At 38.4% G+C, this 14,786-nt stretch overlaps 3 non-coding genes across 3 annotated transcripts; 2 read left to right on the top strand and 1 right to left on the bottom strand.

The window, feature by feature from the left end:
* Positions 1-1,546: 1,546 nt before the first annotated feature.
* On the top strand, positions 1,547-1,618 carry trnaa-cgc (transfer RNA alanine (anticodon CGC)). The gene has a single exon. It is a non-coding gene; the product is annotated as a tRNA-Ala (tRNA).
* Positions 1,619-4,848: 3,230 nt separating this feature from the next.
* On the top strand, positions 4,849-4,920 carry trnaa-cgc (transfer RNA alanine (anticodon CGC)). The gene has a single exon. It is a non-coding gene; the product is annotated as a tRNA-Ala (tRNA).
* Positions 4,921-10,698: 5,778 nt separating this feature from the next.
* Positions 10,699-10,770, bottom strand: trnaa-cgc (transfer RNA alanine (anticodon CGC)). The gene has a single exon. It is a non-coding gene; the product is annotated as a tRNA-Ala (tRNA).
* Positions 10,771-14,786: the final 4,016 nt, after the last annotated feature.

Raw genomic sequence — 14,786 nt, 5'->3', positions numbered from 1 at the left:
CACAAAATAGACTGATCCGAAAAGCCGCTGTGGGACCGACGAATCAAAAAAATGGACAGATCTGAAACCAATATTGCAGACGCGGTGGGACCGTCGGATCCAGAAAATAGACGGATCCCTTACTTGACTGAGGATCCAGGAAAAATGTTCGGGGGCTAGTTGTAACGCGTGGTGGGTAGGATGCGTGCATACAGGGACCAAAAAGGGGGAAGACGTTTCCACTTATGCACATTTATTTACTAAAAATAATAATTACACCTTGACCACTCACTTCACTCCCCTTGTTTCCATTTGACTGGAAATTGCATCCAAAAGCAGCACATCGTGGCATTTTACTTAGCGAGTTTAGGCAGCAATAAGCAATCGTTGAACACGAAAGATACCAATGACGTCATCACTGTGAGCCCGCAAACCATGGCGCCAACTAACGGTCAAAATATGGACTAAATATTATAAAATATTGCCATTGATTTAACATTTTATGTGTTTCTAACAACATATTTTAATACAAGAGAACAATTGCGGTTTATTAGAGCCTACATGTATTTAAGTTAGAGGATCACTTTAACAACCTTGCCATGCTGTTTGTACTTGGTCCACATTTTCAACCATACATGTAGCGTTACCTTCTTCACAAAGTTTGATAATCCTCTCCTTGGTCTCAAGAGACATCTCTCTTGTAGGAGCCATGATTCTTGTGAATCCACTTGGTCCAGCAGCCCTCCCAGGTGTGATAACTGCACTGTTTTAACTGCTGACTAACGAGCAGACCTAATCTGAGGCAGGGGCCCAATTAAGGAAAGGAAATTGACTGGGTGTGTCTGTATTTTCAAATCAAAATGGAGTGATTCCATATTATGTTCTTCAGAATGGAGTGATTCTATATTTCCTTGCACTTGCTCGATAAAAGTAACATTTACTGACCACCACAATGTTTTTTATCCATTTCTTGTAGTGTTTCTGAATGCCACCGAGTTGCACTTTTGCTTTTTATCTGAGTTTGTTCAATACAATAAAATGTCTGAGTGAGTGCTCTTCCGAGACTGGTGATTCCATACTTTTTGCTAGGGGTTGTATTATAGTAGTAGTCGAGAATAGTAGAATAATTATATAGTTTTTAGGTTGATTGAACACTCTAAATTGTCCGTAGGTATGACTGTGTGCGTGAATGGTTGTATGTCTCCTTGTGCCCTGCAATTGGCTGGCAACCAGTTCAGGGTGTCCCCTGCCTACTGCCCGTAGTTGGAGGGGATAGGCTCCAGCACCTCCGCGGCCCTCGTGAGGAAAAAGCGGCATGGAAAATGAATGAATGAATAGTAATGTCATTTTGCAAATTTATACCGCATGCAAGGATAGAAATTATCCGTTTTATTTCGTCCACTAGAGAGCAGCAGTATCTCACTATAGAAACGCCAATGAGTCCATCGCAACTGTTGCTAAATCAATAAAATTCAGTTGCTTGTGTCAATGCTGGTACGTACTATTTGCAGGGCTTTAATTCAGAAGTCATTATCATTATAAAAAGGACGTTTTCACACGGAATGTGGGGGAAGTAGCTCAGTGGTAGAGCGTGTGGTTCGCATGTACAAGGCCCTGGGTTCAATCCCCAGCTTTTCCAAGTGATTAGGGAATGCAGGTACTTAGGCGGACGTAGCAGTTTTGGGGCCTAAGGCGAACATATCCAGGGGCCCTCTTCATGGGTCAGGGGCTAAAAGGGTGTGGAGGAAATATGTTCCGGTACACTAGGGCTGTCTAAAACGATAAAGTTTCTCCTGATTAGTCAGCCGACTAGTTACGGTTAGTCAAAAAAAAATTAGCAATGAAATTTTTGTTGACCCTTATTAATTCACAAAACCATTTTGGAACACTTACATTTTTTATTAAAGTACAATGACATTTTTGTTGACCCTTATTAATTCACAAAACCATTTTGGAACACTTACATTTTTTATTAAAGTACAAATAATCATGTAAATAACAATAATTAATCACAAATAAACAATGAGGTTAAATGCTGATACTATTTACTAGTGCAAAAGAAAGGAAAGTAAACAGATTCAGTACACTGACTTTGCCTTTCCAACATTCAAAACAATTCTTAAAAACAATTCTAGCATTATTATTATAGTATACTACTATATACAGTGCCTTGCAAAAGTATTCGGCCTCCTTGAACCTTGCAACCTTTCGCCACATTTCAGGCTTCAAACATAAAGATATAAAATTTTAATTTTTTGTCAAGAATCAACAACAAGTGGGACACAATCGTGAAGAGGAACAAAATTTATTGGATAATTTAAACTTTTTTAACAAATAAAAAACTGAAAAGTGGGGCGTGCAATATTATTCAGCCCCCTTGCGTTGCCACCTTTTGCTCCAATTACAGCTGCAAGTCGCTTGGGGTATGTTTCTATCAGTTTTGCACATCGAGAGACTGACATTCTTGCCCATTCTTCCTTGCAAAACAGCTCGAGCTCAGTGAGGTTGGATGGAGAGCGTTTGTGAACAGCAGTCTTCAGCTCTTTCCACAGATTCTCGATTGGATTCAGGTCTGGACTTTGACTTGGCCATTCTAACACCTGGATACGTTTGTTTTTGAACCATTCCATTGTAGATTTGGCTTTATGTTTTGGATCATTGTCCTGTTGGAAGATAAATCTCCGTCCCAGTCTCAGGTCTTGTGCAGATACCAACAGGTTTTCTTCCAGAATGTTCCTGTATTTGGCTGTATCCATCTTCCCGTCAATTTTAACCATCTTCCCTGTCCCTGCTGAAGAAAAGCAGGCCCAAACCATGATGCTGCCACCACCATGTTTGACAGTGGGGATGGTGTGTTCAGGGTGATGAGCTGTGTTGCTTTTACGCCAAACATATCGTTTTGCATTGTGGCCAAAAAGTTCAATTTTGGTTTCATCTGACCAGAGCACCTTCTTCCACATGTTTGGTGTGTCTCCCAGGTGGCTTGTGGCAAACTTTAAACGAGACTTTTTATGGATATCTTTGAGAAATGGCTTTCTTCTTGCCACTCTTCCATAAAGGCCAGATTTGTGCAGTGTACGACTGATTGTTGTCCTATGGACAGACTCTCCCACCTCAGCTGTAGATCTCTGCAGTTCATCCAGAGTGATCATGGGCCTCTTGGCTGCATCTCTGATCAGTTTTCTCCTTGTTTGAGAAGAAAGTTTGGAAGGACGGCCGGGTCTTGGTAGATTTGCAGTGGTCTGATGCTCCTTCCATTTCAATATGATGGCTTGCACAGTGCTCCTTGAGATGTTTAAAGCTTGGGAAATCTTTTTGTATCCAAATCCGGCTTTAAACTTCTCCACAACAGTATCTCGGACCTGCCTGGTGTGTTCCTTGGTTTTGATAATGCTCTCTGCACTTTAAACAGAACCCTGAGACTATCACAGAGCAGGTGCATTTATACGGAGACTTGATTACACACAGGCGGATTCTATTTATCATCATCGGTCATTTAGGACAACATTGGATCATTCAGAGATCCGCACTGAACTTCTGGAGTGAGTTTGCTGCACTGAAAGTAAAGGGGCCGAATAATATTGCACGCCCCACTTTTCAGTTTTTTATTTGTTAAAAAAGTTTAAATTATCCAATAAATGTTGTTCCACTTTACGATTGTGTCCCACTTGTTGTTGATTCTTGACAAAAAAATAAAATTTTATATCTTTATGTTTGAAGCCTGAAATGTGGCGAAAGGTTGCAAGATTCAAGGGGGCCGAATACTTTTGCAAGGCACTGTATGTAAAATGTTAAAGTATACAAATATCAAATGTTACTGTGCAAAAATGTAATTTAGTGCTCTTTTTTTCCACATCAAATGTGAGCACCCAAGTTGCACAAAAATGCCTTTAAAAGTAAGCCATTCCTAACACATATCACATTACTACACTGCAAAAACACCTCCTTAAAACTAGCAGAATTGGACAAAACTGTTGATTGCGCACATGAGGCTAAATCAAGTATATAATTATCGGATTGCATTATCGGTTGAATTTAGTTTTATCTGGATTATCTGTGTGACGTCATAATTGTCATTATCGGCCGATAATTATCGGTGACCGATATTATCGTGCATCTCTAGTTTTGGGGTTGCTTTGCTAGCCCTGGCACTGGACTGCTTGACCGTGTGTATGGCATTATGAAGTCTGAAGACTACCAACAAATTTTGCAGCATAAGGTGAGAAAGCTGGGTCTCCCTCAGAGGTGAAGGGTCTTCCAGCACGACAATGACCCAAAACACTTCAAAAAGCACTAGAAAATGGTTTGAGAGAAAGTACTGGAGAAGTGGCCAGCAATGAGTCCAGACCTAAATCCCATAGAACACCTGTGGAGAGAACTGAAAATGGCACCTTTCAATTCTCAGAGACCTGGAGCAGTTAGCCAAAGAAGAATCGTCTAAAATTCCAGCTGAGCATTGTAAGAAACTCATTGATGGATACCGGAAGCTGTTGTTCGCAGTTATTTTCTCTGAAGGTTGTGCTACCAAGTATTAGGCTGAGGGTGCCAATACTTTTGTCCGGCCCATTTTTGGAGTTTTGTGTAAAATGATAATGATTTTTTTTTTTAAATTCTCTTTTATGTTTTTTCATTGCAATCAAAAATAAATGAAGATAGTACTACCGAAGCATTTGTAATTGCAATCATTTGGTAGAAATTGAGCACTATCCGACTGAATTGAGAATGACAGACGGTCATAATTATGACATGACACTGTCATTAGCATTAATGAATGCTTATGACAGATGCCATTTAGTGTCATTCCACAAATTATCTCCCTTTTGAATGAATGTTAAAGATGCAAAGTTGTCATGTTTTCTCACTCAATGTGTGGAAGTAGCTCAGTGGTAGAGCGTGTGCTTCGCATGTACAAGGTCCTGGGTTCAATCCCTAGCTTCTCCAATATCAAAGGTACGCCTGGTGTTTCTTGTATTCTCTGTTTTCCTCGCAAAAAATTGCCAAATTAATCGTGAATTTGATATACCGTAATTTTCTGACTATAAGCCGCTACTTTTTTCCCCTCAATTTGAATCCTGCGGTTTATTTGTTGATTTATTTGGGTTAATAGGTAACACTTTATTTGACAGCGGCGTCATAAGACTGCCATAAGACCATCATAATTATGACATAACACTATCATGGGCATTAATGAATGCTTATGACTGATTTCATTTAGTATCATGCTGCAAATTATGTCACTAACACCATTTTTTTCCAGCTCGGATCTTTTGCATCCATTCATAAGTGATATAATTTTCCGGCTGGCACAAAATGACATCTGTCATAAGTATGATGATGGTCTTATGACAGTCTTATGGCACCACTGTCAAATACAGTGCTACTATATACCATAACTAGCAATTAATGAAACAACTGGAGCAGTAACTGAAGAAATCATTATCAAAGAATATGAATTTTGATTGTTATTTACATCTGTAGCGCTGCAATGCATGATAGGAGGCATGCTGGACGACAACAGTATTGACAGCAGGTGGCGGCAGAGGTTGACGGTCTCCCCTAAGAGAACAGTGATGGGCAAATGAAGCGAGAAAAGTGAAGGCCAAATGAAGCTTCTTGAAGCAATGAAGCTTTGCAGCCAATTGTTTCAAAGCTTAATGGTGGTTCAATTGGTCTTATGACAGTCTTATGATGCTGCTGTCAAATTAAGTGTTACCGGTTGATATATTTTGGTGTAACTATCCCATACTACGGTGAGGACAGCTGCGGCTTATAGTCCAGTGCGGCTTATCTATGAACAAATGCCGTTTTCGTGTCAAATTTAGTGGGTAGCGGCTTATAGTCAGGTGCGCCTTATAGTCCAGAAATTACGGTACTTCCTCCTCGCAGGACATTACTTGTTTATTCAAAGCCTAAAAGACACCTTATTACCTTGAACACTATTTGTGTTAATTAAAAATATTATATTTGGGTTTAAACAGGTCCATTTCACAATACATGAAATTATTTTGCTATTAAAAATGGCCTCAAACATAAGATATGTCGCCATGACGGACATCAGTGAATATAAAATGATTTGCAACAGCATCACCCTGGCAACCGCAAAATAAACACCAAGTACGTCTTGTTTTGTTGTGTCCCTCTTGGCACATTAAAGTTTTACACTCTGGATTTGAATACAAATTGAATATCATCATCGTGTTGTTGTTATGACTCCAGTGACATAAATCCGTTTCTCTGCTTCTAAATTGGGTGCGCATGATTTATTGCTGCTTGAAAGTTGAACAATTCTGAGTGAACTTATTAAAAGTTGTTGGTGTTACAGCGCGTAAAGATAATGAGAACATGACGCATGTGCTAGAAGAACACTGCACTCGTCATCAGCAATTTACTCCTTCTGCACATCATCATCGTCTACATGGTAAGAAGGAGTTCACTGAAAAGAAATGATGAGATATACATATATACACACATGGAAATGTATATATTTACACATACATGTGTATAAACATATACGTACATATATAGGGTGCACCGCGTTAAAAGGCACAGTACAGTGGTGTCAAAAAGTATCTGAATCTTTTGTAATTTCTCACATTTCTGCATAAAATCACCATCAAATGTGATCTGATCTTTGTCAAACTCACACAGATGAAAAAACAGTGTCTGCTTTAACTAAAACCACCCAAACATTTATAGGTTTTCATATTTTAATGATAATATTATGCAAACAATGACAGAAGAGGGAAAAATAAGTAAGTGAACCATCAAATTTATTATTTTGTGCCCCCCTTTGGCAGCAATAACTTCAACCAGACACTTCCTGTAGCTGCAGATCAGTCTGGCATATGGATCAGGAATAATATTAGCCCATTCCTCTCTACAAAACTGCTGTAATTCAGTCAGATTCCTGAGATGTCTGGCATGAATCGCATCTCAATGGAGTTCAAGTCTGGACTTTGACTTGCCAACTCCAGAACGTGTATTTTGTTCTTCTGAAACCATTCTGAAGTTGATTTACTTCTGTGTTTTGGATCATTGTCTTGTTGCAGTATCCATCTTGTTTTTAGCTTCAACTGTCTGACAGACGGCCTCAGCTTTCCTGCAAAACATCCTGATAAACTTTTGAATTCATTCTCCCATTAATGATTGCAAGTTGTCCAGGCCCTGAGGTAGCAAAACAGCCCCAAATCATGATGCTCCCTCCGCCATGCTTCATAGTGAGGATGAGGTGCTGATGTTGGTGAGCTGTTCCATTTTTCCTCCACACATTATGTTGTGTGTTACTCCCAAACAATTCAACTTTAGTTTTATTAATCCACCAAATATTTTTCCAAAACTTCTGTGGTGTGTCCATGTGCCTTTTTGCGAATATTATATGAGCAACAATGTTTTTTTTTTTTTAGACAGCAGTGAATTCTTCCGTGGAACCCTCCCATGAATACCATTCTTGGCCATAATTTTACATACAGTGGGGAGAACAAGTATTTGATACACTGCCAATGGGAAAACCCAAAACAAGTATTTGGCAGTGAATCAAATACTTGTTCTCCCCACTGTATAGTTGAAGTGTGCACATAAATATTGGACTGTGCCAGTGATTTCTGTAAGCCTTTAGCAGACATGCTAGGGTTCTTTTTTACTCTCTCTGAGTATTCTGCGCTAAACTCTTGGCATCATCTTTGGTGGAGGGCCACTCCTTGGGAGGGAAGCAACAGTGCCAAACTCTCTCCATTTGTAGACAACTTCTCTGACTGTCGATTGATGAACATCCAGACTTTTAGAGATGGTTTTGTATCCTTTCCCAGCTTTATACAAATCAACAATCCTTACTCGCAGGTCTTTAGATAGCTCTTTTGACCGAGCCATGTTGCACATTAGACAATGCTTCTCATAAAGGCAATTCTTACCAGGTGTATGTTTTATAGTGGGCAGGAGCTTTAAACCACTCATCAGTGATTGGGCACACACCTGACTTAAGTTGTTTGGTAAAAATTGGTTTCAATTGCTCTTTAAGTCTCCATAGGCAGAGGGTTCACCCCCCCCCCCCTCCTGTCATTGTTTGCATGCTATTTTCATTAAAATATGAAAACCTATAAATGTTTGGGTGATTTTAGTTAAGGCAGGCACTGTTTTTTCATCTGTGTGATTTTGATAAAGATCAGATCACATTTAAAGGTGATTTCATGCAGAAATGTGAGAAATTCCAAAAGGTCCAGATACTTTTTCATACCACTGTAGTCGTAGTACTAGTAGTAATACTGGTGGTTGGGGTTGCGTTACGCATCCTTTAGATGGAGCTGCGCTAAAGTGAATGTCATGCCATGATTAACCACTATTTTTCCATATATGAGGCGCCAATTCGGCTTTTGAGAAAATTGAAGGCTTTTAAGTGAGCCTTATAGTGTCGAAAATACGGTAATCATGAAGGCTCATTATGTATTTGTAGCCAACTTAGTCATTTTGTTAATAAGCTAATATATATAGAACATACAACATGTGCTACCTTCATTATAAGGTTTATATAAGGCTTTTCATTTTTTTGCTGCTCCAGACATACTTGTTTTTTTTTTTTTTTTTTTTTTTAGTCCAATATGGCTCTTTCACCATACTGGGTTGCCGTCCAATGGTCAGTAATCATGCAATACTCTTCCATAACAGTAGGTGTCAATATGTAGCAAATTACTTTGTTTAGTGACTACCGTAATTTTCGGGCTATAAGCCAATACTTTTTTCACTCATTTTGAAACCTGCGGCTTATAGTCCAGTGCGGTTTATTTGTATATTTATTTGGGTTAATGGGTAACACTTAGTAACAAGGCAATGCATGCCTCCTGGAATGCATTGCAGCACTTCAGATGTAAATAACAATCAAAATGTATTTTCTGTGCTAATTATTTATTCAGTTGCTCTTCTAGTTGTTTCATTAATAGCTTGTTATGGTATTTGGTAACACTTTTTTCTTTTTGACAGTGCTGCAATAAGACTGTCATAAGACCATCATAATTGTGAAATGACACTATCATGGGTATTAATAAATGTCTCTGGCAGATGTCATTAAGTGTCATCTGGCAAGTAATGTCACTAACTACATTTAAGTCCAGCTCGGATATTTTACGTCGATTGAAAAGTGAGATAATTTGCCGGATGACGCAAAATGACGTCTGTCATAAGCATTCAATAATGCTTATGGCATAGTCATATCATAATTACGATGGTCTTATGACAGTTTTATGGCGCCATTGTCAAATAAAGTGTTACCAGATACCATAGCTAACAATTAATGAAACAACTGGAAGAGTAACTGAAGAAATAATTAGCACAGAACATTAATTTTGATTGTTATTTAACATCTGTAGTAGGGTTGTTCCGATCATGTTTTTTGCTCCTGATCCCATCGTTTAGTTTGAGTACCTGCCGATCCCGATATTTCCCGATCCGATTGCTTTTTTTTTTTGCTCCCGATTCAATTCCAATCATTCCCGATAATTTTTCCCGATCATATACATTTTGACAATGCATTAAGAAAAAAATGAATAAAACTCGGACAAATATATACATTCAACATACAGTACATAAGTACTGTATTTGTTTATTATGACAATAAATCCTCCAGATGGCATTTACATTATTAACATTCTTTCTGTGAGAGGGATCTACGGATAGAAAGACTTGTGACTTTGTATATTGTGATTAAATATTGCCATCTAGTGTATTTCTTGAGCTTTCAGTAAATGATACTGTAGCCATGCCCAAATGCATGATGGGAAGTGGAACCATGACTGTGCGTAGTGCTACCAATTGATATACCTTCTCTGCGTTGGGAAATAACATAAGGTGTTAAGAATCATCAATTGATACCTTGCTTCCCCACATTGCTCCCCATGATTGTTCTAATCGTAGGGAGAGGGATTGTAAGGCTTTAGCCAATTAAAAAACAGCTCCAAAGGCTGCCAAAATTCACTCTATTCATTTTACGCTGCCTTTTCTCTCTCTATATAGGTAAAACGGCGCCATTACAGATTGAGTGCGACAATGCGTGAGTGGGTCGTGCAGCGCATGCAATAATTGCGTTAAATATTTTAACGTGATACATTTTTAAAAAATTAATTACCGCCGTTATTGGGATAAATTTGGTAACCCTAACTTAAGCCTAAACTAAAGACTCTGAATGAGTGTAACATATTATGTCTGTAATGTTAAATACAATTAGAAAACGATTTAATTAAAAAATATATATATTAAAAAAAAGGCATGGCCGATATTTTTTTGCCGATTCCGATACTTTGAAAATGTAGCACTGCAATGCATGCTAAGAGGCATGTTGGATGACAACAGTGTTGACAGTGTAGGTTTGAGGCCATTTCTAAACTTTTAATAGCAAAATAATTTAATGTATTGTGAAATACATACATACATACATACATACATACATACATACATACATACATACATACGTACATTTTAAAGGAAACAAATAGTCTCCAAGCTAAAACAAAAAAAAGCCATCTTTTAGGCTTTGAATAAAGAAAGTAGTGTTCTGTGAGGGGGGAGAATATCAATTTCGTGACTGATCGGGCCATTTGTTTGTGAGGAAAACTTACTCGACAAATAGAGCTTCCAAGAATCACAAAGTGTACCTTTGATATTATGTGACATGGCCATTTGGAGTTTGTGTGCTGCAGTAATGGACAAAGTAAATATCTTCACTCCTTAATTAGATGGAGAAGCTGGGGATTGAACCCAGGACCTTGTACATGCGAAGCACACGCTCTACCACTGAGCTACTTCCCCACATCTACCCTTACCTGTGATCTTAACATCCATTCAAAAGTGAGATAATTTGATGACACTAAATGGCTGTTGTAAACATTCATTAATGCTCATGACAGTGAATTTTGATTGTTATTTACATCTGTGGCGCTGCAATGCATGCTAGGAGGCATGTTAGACGACAACAGTGTTGACAGCAGGTGGCAGCAGAGGTTGACTGTCTCTCACAAGGGAGCAGTGATGGTCAGATGAAGCTTCTTGAAGCATGGTGGTTCATTTGGTCTTAGGACAGTTTTATGATGCCGCTGTCAAATAAAGTGTTACTTGTTAAGATCTTTTGGTGTAAATATCCCATAATACAGTGAAGACAGCTGCAGTCTATGGTCCAGTGCGGCTTATCTATAAAGAAATGCCGTTTTCGTGTCAAATTTGGTGGGTGGAGGCTTCTAGTCAGGTGCGCCTTATAGTCCGAAAATTAGGGTAAAGATGAGGGTTTAGCATTAAGGCTAACGGCTAGTTAGTGAAACTGTAACTGTGACTGCGATGGTAAAAAGTTTTAAAAATGAAAAGTGCTGACTCAGAATTGGACAAAATTCAATGAATGTTGGTCAAAAGGAAGTAAGGAGTGTTTCCTCTCGGAAAGTTGCTGGCGTGAGGCAATCAGCAAAAGCTGTTTTTCATTGAGATTTATGCTAGACCTAAAAGAACTGAACATAGCGGAATTACCTTTCAAAGGGGATGCAGTGTTACGTTCTCCAATAAAACAAGCCCAAGTGTCACACTGAGTAAAAACATTACCGTTTTCGGACTATAAGCAGCAACTTTTCCCCCCTCGTTTTGAATCCAGTGGCATATAGTCCAGTGCAGTTTATTTGATTTATTTGGGTTAATAGATAACACTTTGACAGCAGTGTCATAAGACTGCAATAAGACCGCCATAATTTTGACATGACACTATCATGAACAAACTAGAAACTGCAATTTCAGGAGAAATTACACCTGGGTCTTTCCTCTGTGGAGATACAGATCTTAGCCCCACTCAGGTGTAGCAACATAATGGACAATAATGCCAGTCAATGGCATTAAACAAAGTAAACGCCATTAGAAATGATTGGGAGAATTGGACGTCCATATCCGTCAATGGCAGCACCCTCCATAAGAGTCAATGCAATCGGGGACATTTGGGGTACACATCTTATTGATATCTGGTCATTTCCTGTTAATTTTTGGGTAAAAAAACAATTCCCTTTGAAAATGAATGGAAAAAAATTCGGACGTCCATGGACTTACATAGGCGTCAATTGGATCCAAGTACATTGGCATCAATAAAATGAAAAAACATAATTAAATGCCATTAGAAATGAATGGGAAATTTGGACGTCCATTGACGTCAATGGCATCACCCTCCATAAGCATCAATAGAATTGGGGAAGTTTGAGGGAAACGTCCTATTGATATCTAGTCATTTTCTGTTGATTTTGGGGAAAGAAAAATTTTCCCATTGAAAATGAATGGGAAAAATTTTGGACGTCCATGGACGTCAATGGTATCAACTTACATAGGCGTCAATGGAATCCAAGTACATTGGCATCAATAGAATGAAAAAACATGATAAAATGCCATTAGAAATGAATGGGAAATTCTAACGTCCATGGCCGTCTATGGCGGCACCCTTCATAAGCATCAATGGAATTGGGGAAGTTTGGGGGACACGTCCTATTGATATCTATTCATTTTCTGTTGATTTGGGGGGAAAAAAAATTCCCTTTGAAAATGAATGGGAAAAATTTTGGACGTCCATGGACGTCAATGGTATCAACTTACATAGGCGTCAATGGAATCCAAGTACATTGGCATCAATAGAATGAAAAAAACATGATAAAATGCCATTAGATATGAATGGGAAATTTTGACGTCCATGGCCGACAATGGCGGCACCCTTCATAAGCGTCAATAGAATTGGGGAAGTTTGGGGGACACGTCCTATTGATATCTATTCATTTTCTGTTGATTTGGGGGGGGATTTTCCCATTGAAAATGTATGGGAAAATTTTTGGACGTCCATGCATGTCAATGGTATGAACTTACATAGGCGTCAATGGAATCCAAGTACATTGGCATCAATAAAATGAAAAAACATAATTAAATGCCATTAGAAATTAATGGGAAATTTGGACGTCAATGGCATCACCCTCCATAAGCGTCAACAGAATTGGGGAAGTTTGGTGGAAACGTCCTATTGATATCTAGTCATTTTCTGTTGATTTGGGGAAAAAAAAAATTCCCATTGAAAATGAATGGGAAAAATTTTGGACGTCCATGGACGTCAGTGGTTTCAACTTACATAGGGGTCAATGGAATCCACGTACATTGGCATCAATAGAATGAAAAAACATGATAAAATGCCATTAGAAATGAATGGGAAATTTTGACGTCCATGGCCGACAATGGCGACACCCTTCACAAGCGTCAATGGAATTGGGGAAGTTTTGGGGACACGTCCTATTGATATCTATTCATTTTCTGTTTATTTGGGGGGGGGGAAATTTCCCATTGAAAATGAATGGGAAAATTTTTGGTGGGCGGGGCTACGATCTGTATAGCCACACAGGAAAGACCAGGTGTAATTTCTCCAGAAATTGCAGTTTCTAGTTTATATCTGTAGCACTGCAATGCATGCTAGGAGGCATGTTGGATGACAACATTGTTGACAGCAGAGGTTGACTGAGCAGTGATGGTCAAATGAAGCTTCTTGAAGCAATAAAGCTTTGCAGCAGTTTGGTCCAAAGCTTCATGGTGGTTCATTTGGTCTTAAGACAGTCTTATGATGCCGCTGTCAAATAGAGTGTTAGTGGTTAATATATTTTCCGTGTAAATATCCCATAATACAGCGATGACAGCTGCGGCTTATAGTCCAGTGCGGCTATCTATGAACAAAGGCCGCTTTCGTGTCAAATTTGGTAGGTGGCGGCTAGAGATGCCGATCGATCAGGTCCGATCACGTCATTTTCAAAGTATCGGAATGGGCAAAACCATATCGGACATGCCTTTTTAAAATATATATATTTTAATTAAATCGTTTTCAAATTGTATTTAACGTTACAGACTCATCCAGAGTCTTTAGTTTAGGCTTAAGGTAGGGTTATCAAATTTATCCCGTTAACGGCGGTAATTAAATTTTTAAAAACTTTATCACATTACAATATTTAACGCAATTAACGCATGCGCTGTATGACCCACTCAGATAGTCACGTTCAATCTGTAATGGCGCCGTTTTACCTATATATAGAGCTAAAAGGCAGCATAAATTGAGTAGAGTGAATTTTGGCAGCCCTTGGAGTCTTTTTTTAATTGGCTAAAGCCTTACAATTCCTCTCCCTACGGTTAGAAATATCGTGGGAAGCAATGTGGGGAAAAAAGGTAGTCATTGATCTTTTTCTTAATACCCTATGTTATTTCCCAACGCAGAGAAGATATATCAATTGGTACCACGACGTTCAGTCATGGTTGCACTTCCCATCATGCATTTGGGCAAAAGTTAAATCATCATTTACTGAAAGCTCAACAAACACACTAGATGGCAATATTTAGTCACAATATACAAAGTCACAAGTCTTTCTATCCGTGGATCCCTCTCACAGAAAGAATGTTAATAATGTGAATGCCATCTTGAGGATTTGTTGTCATAATAAACAAATATAGTACTTATGTACTGTATGTTGAATGTATATATCGGTCCGAGTTTTATTCATTTTTTTCTTAATGCATTGCCAAACTGTATATGATCGGGAAAAATTATCAGGAATTATTGGAGTTGAATCGGGAGCAAAAAAAAAGCAATCGGATCAGGAAATATCGGGATTTTTTGAATTTTTAATCGAGTTAATCACAGCTTTAAAAATTAATTAATCGTAATTAATCACAATTCAAATCATCTATAAAATATGCCATATTTTTCTGTAAATTATTGTTGGAATGGAAAGATAAGACACAAGACGGATATATATATATATACAGTCAACATACTGTACATAAGT

The sequence above is a fragment of the Corythoichthys intestinalis genome, chromosome 11, assembly GCF_030265065.1.
Source record: "Corythoichthys intestinalis isolate RoL2023-P3 chromosome 11, ASM3026506v1, whole genome shotgun sequence".
In the NCBI taxonomy this organism is placed as follows: domain Eukaryota; kingdom Metazoa; phylum Chordata; class Actinopteri; order Syngnathiformes; family Syngnathidae; genus Corythoichthys; species Corythoichthys intestinalis.
This window is presented reverse-complemented; position numbering and strand designations above follow the sequence as displayed.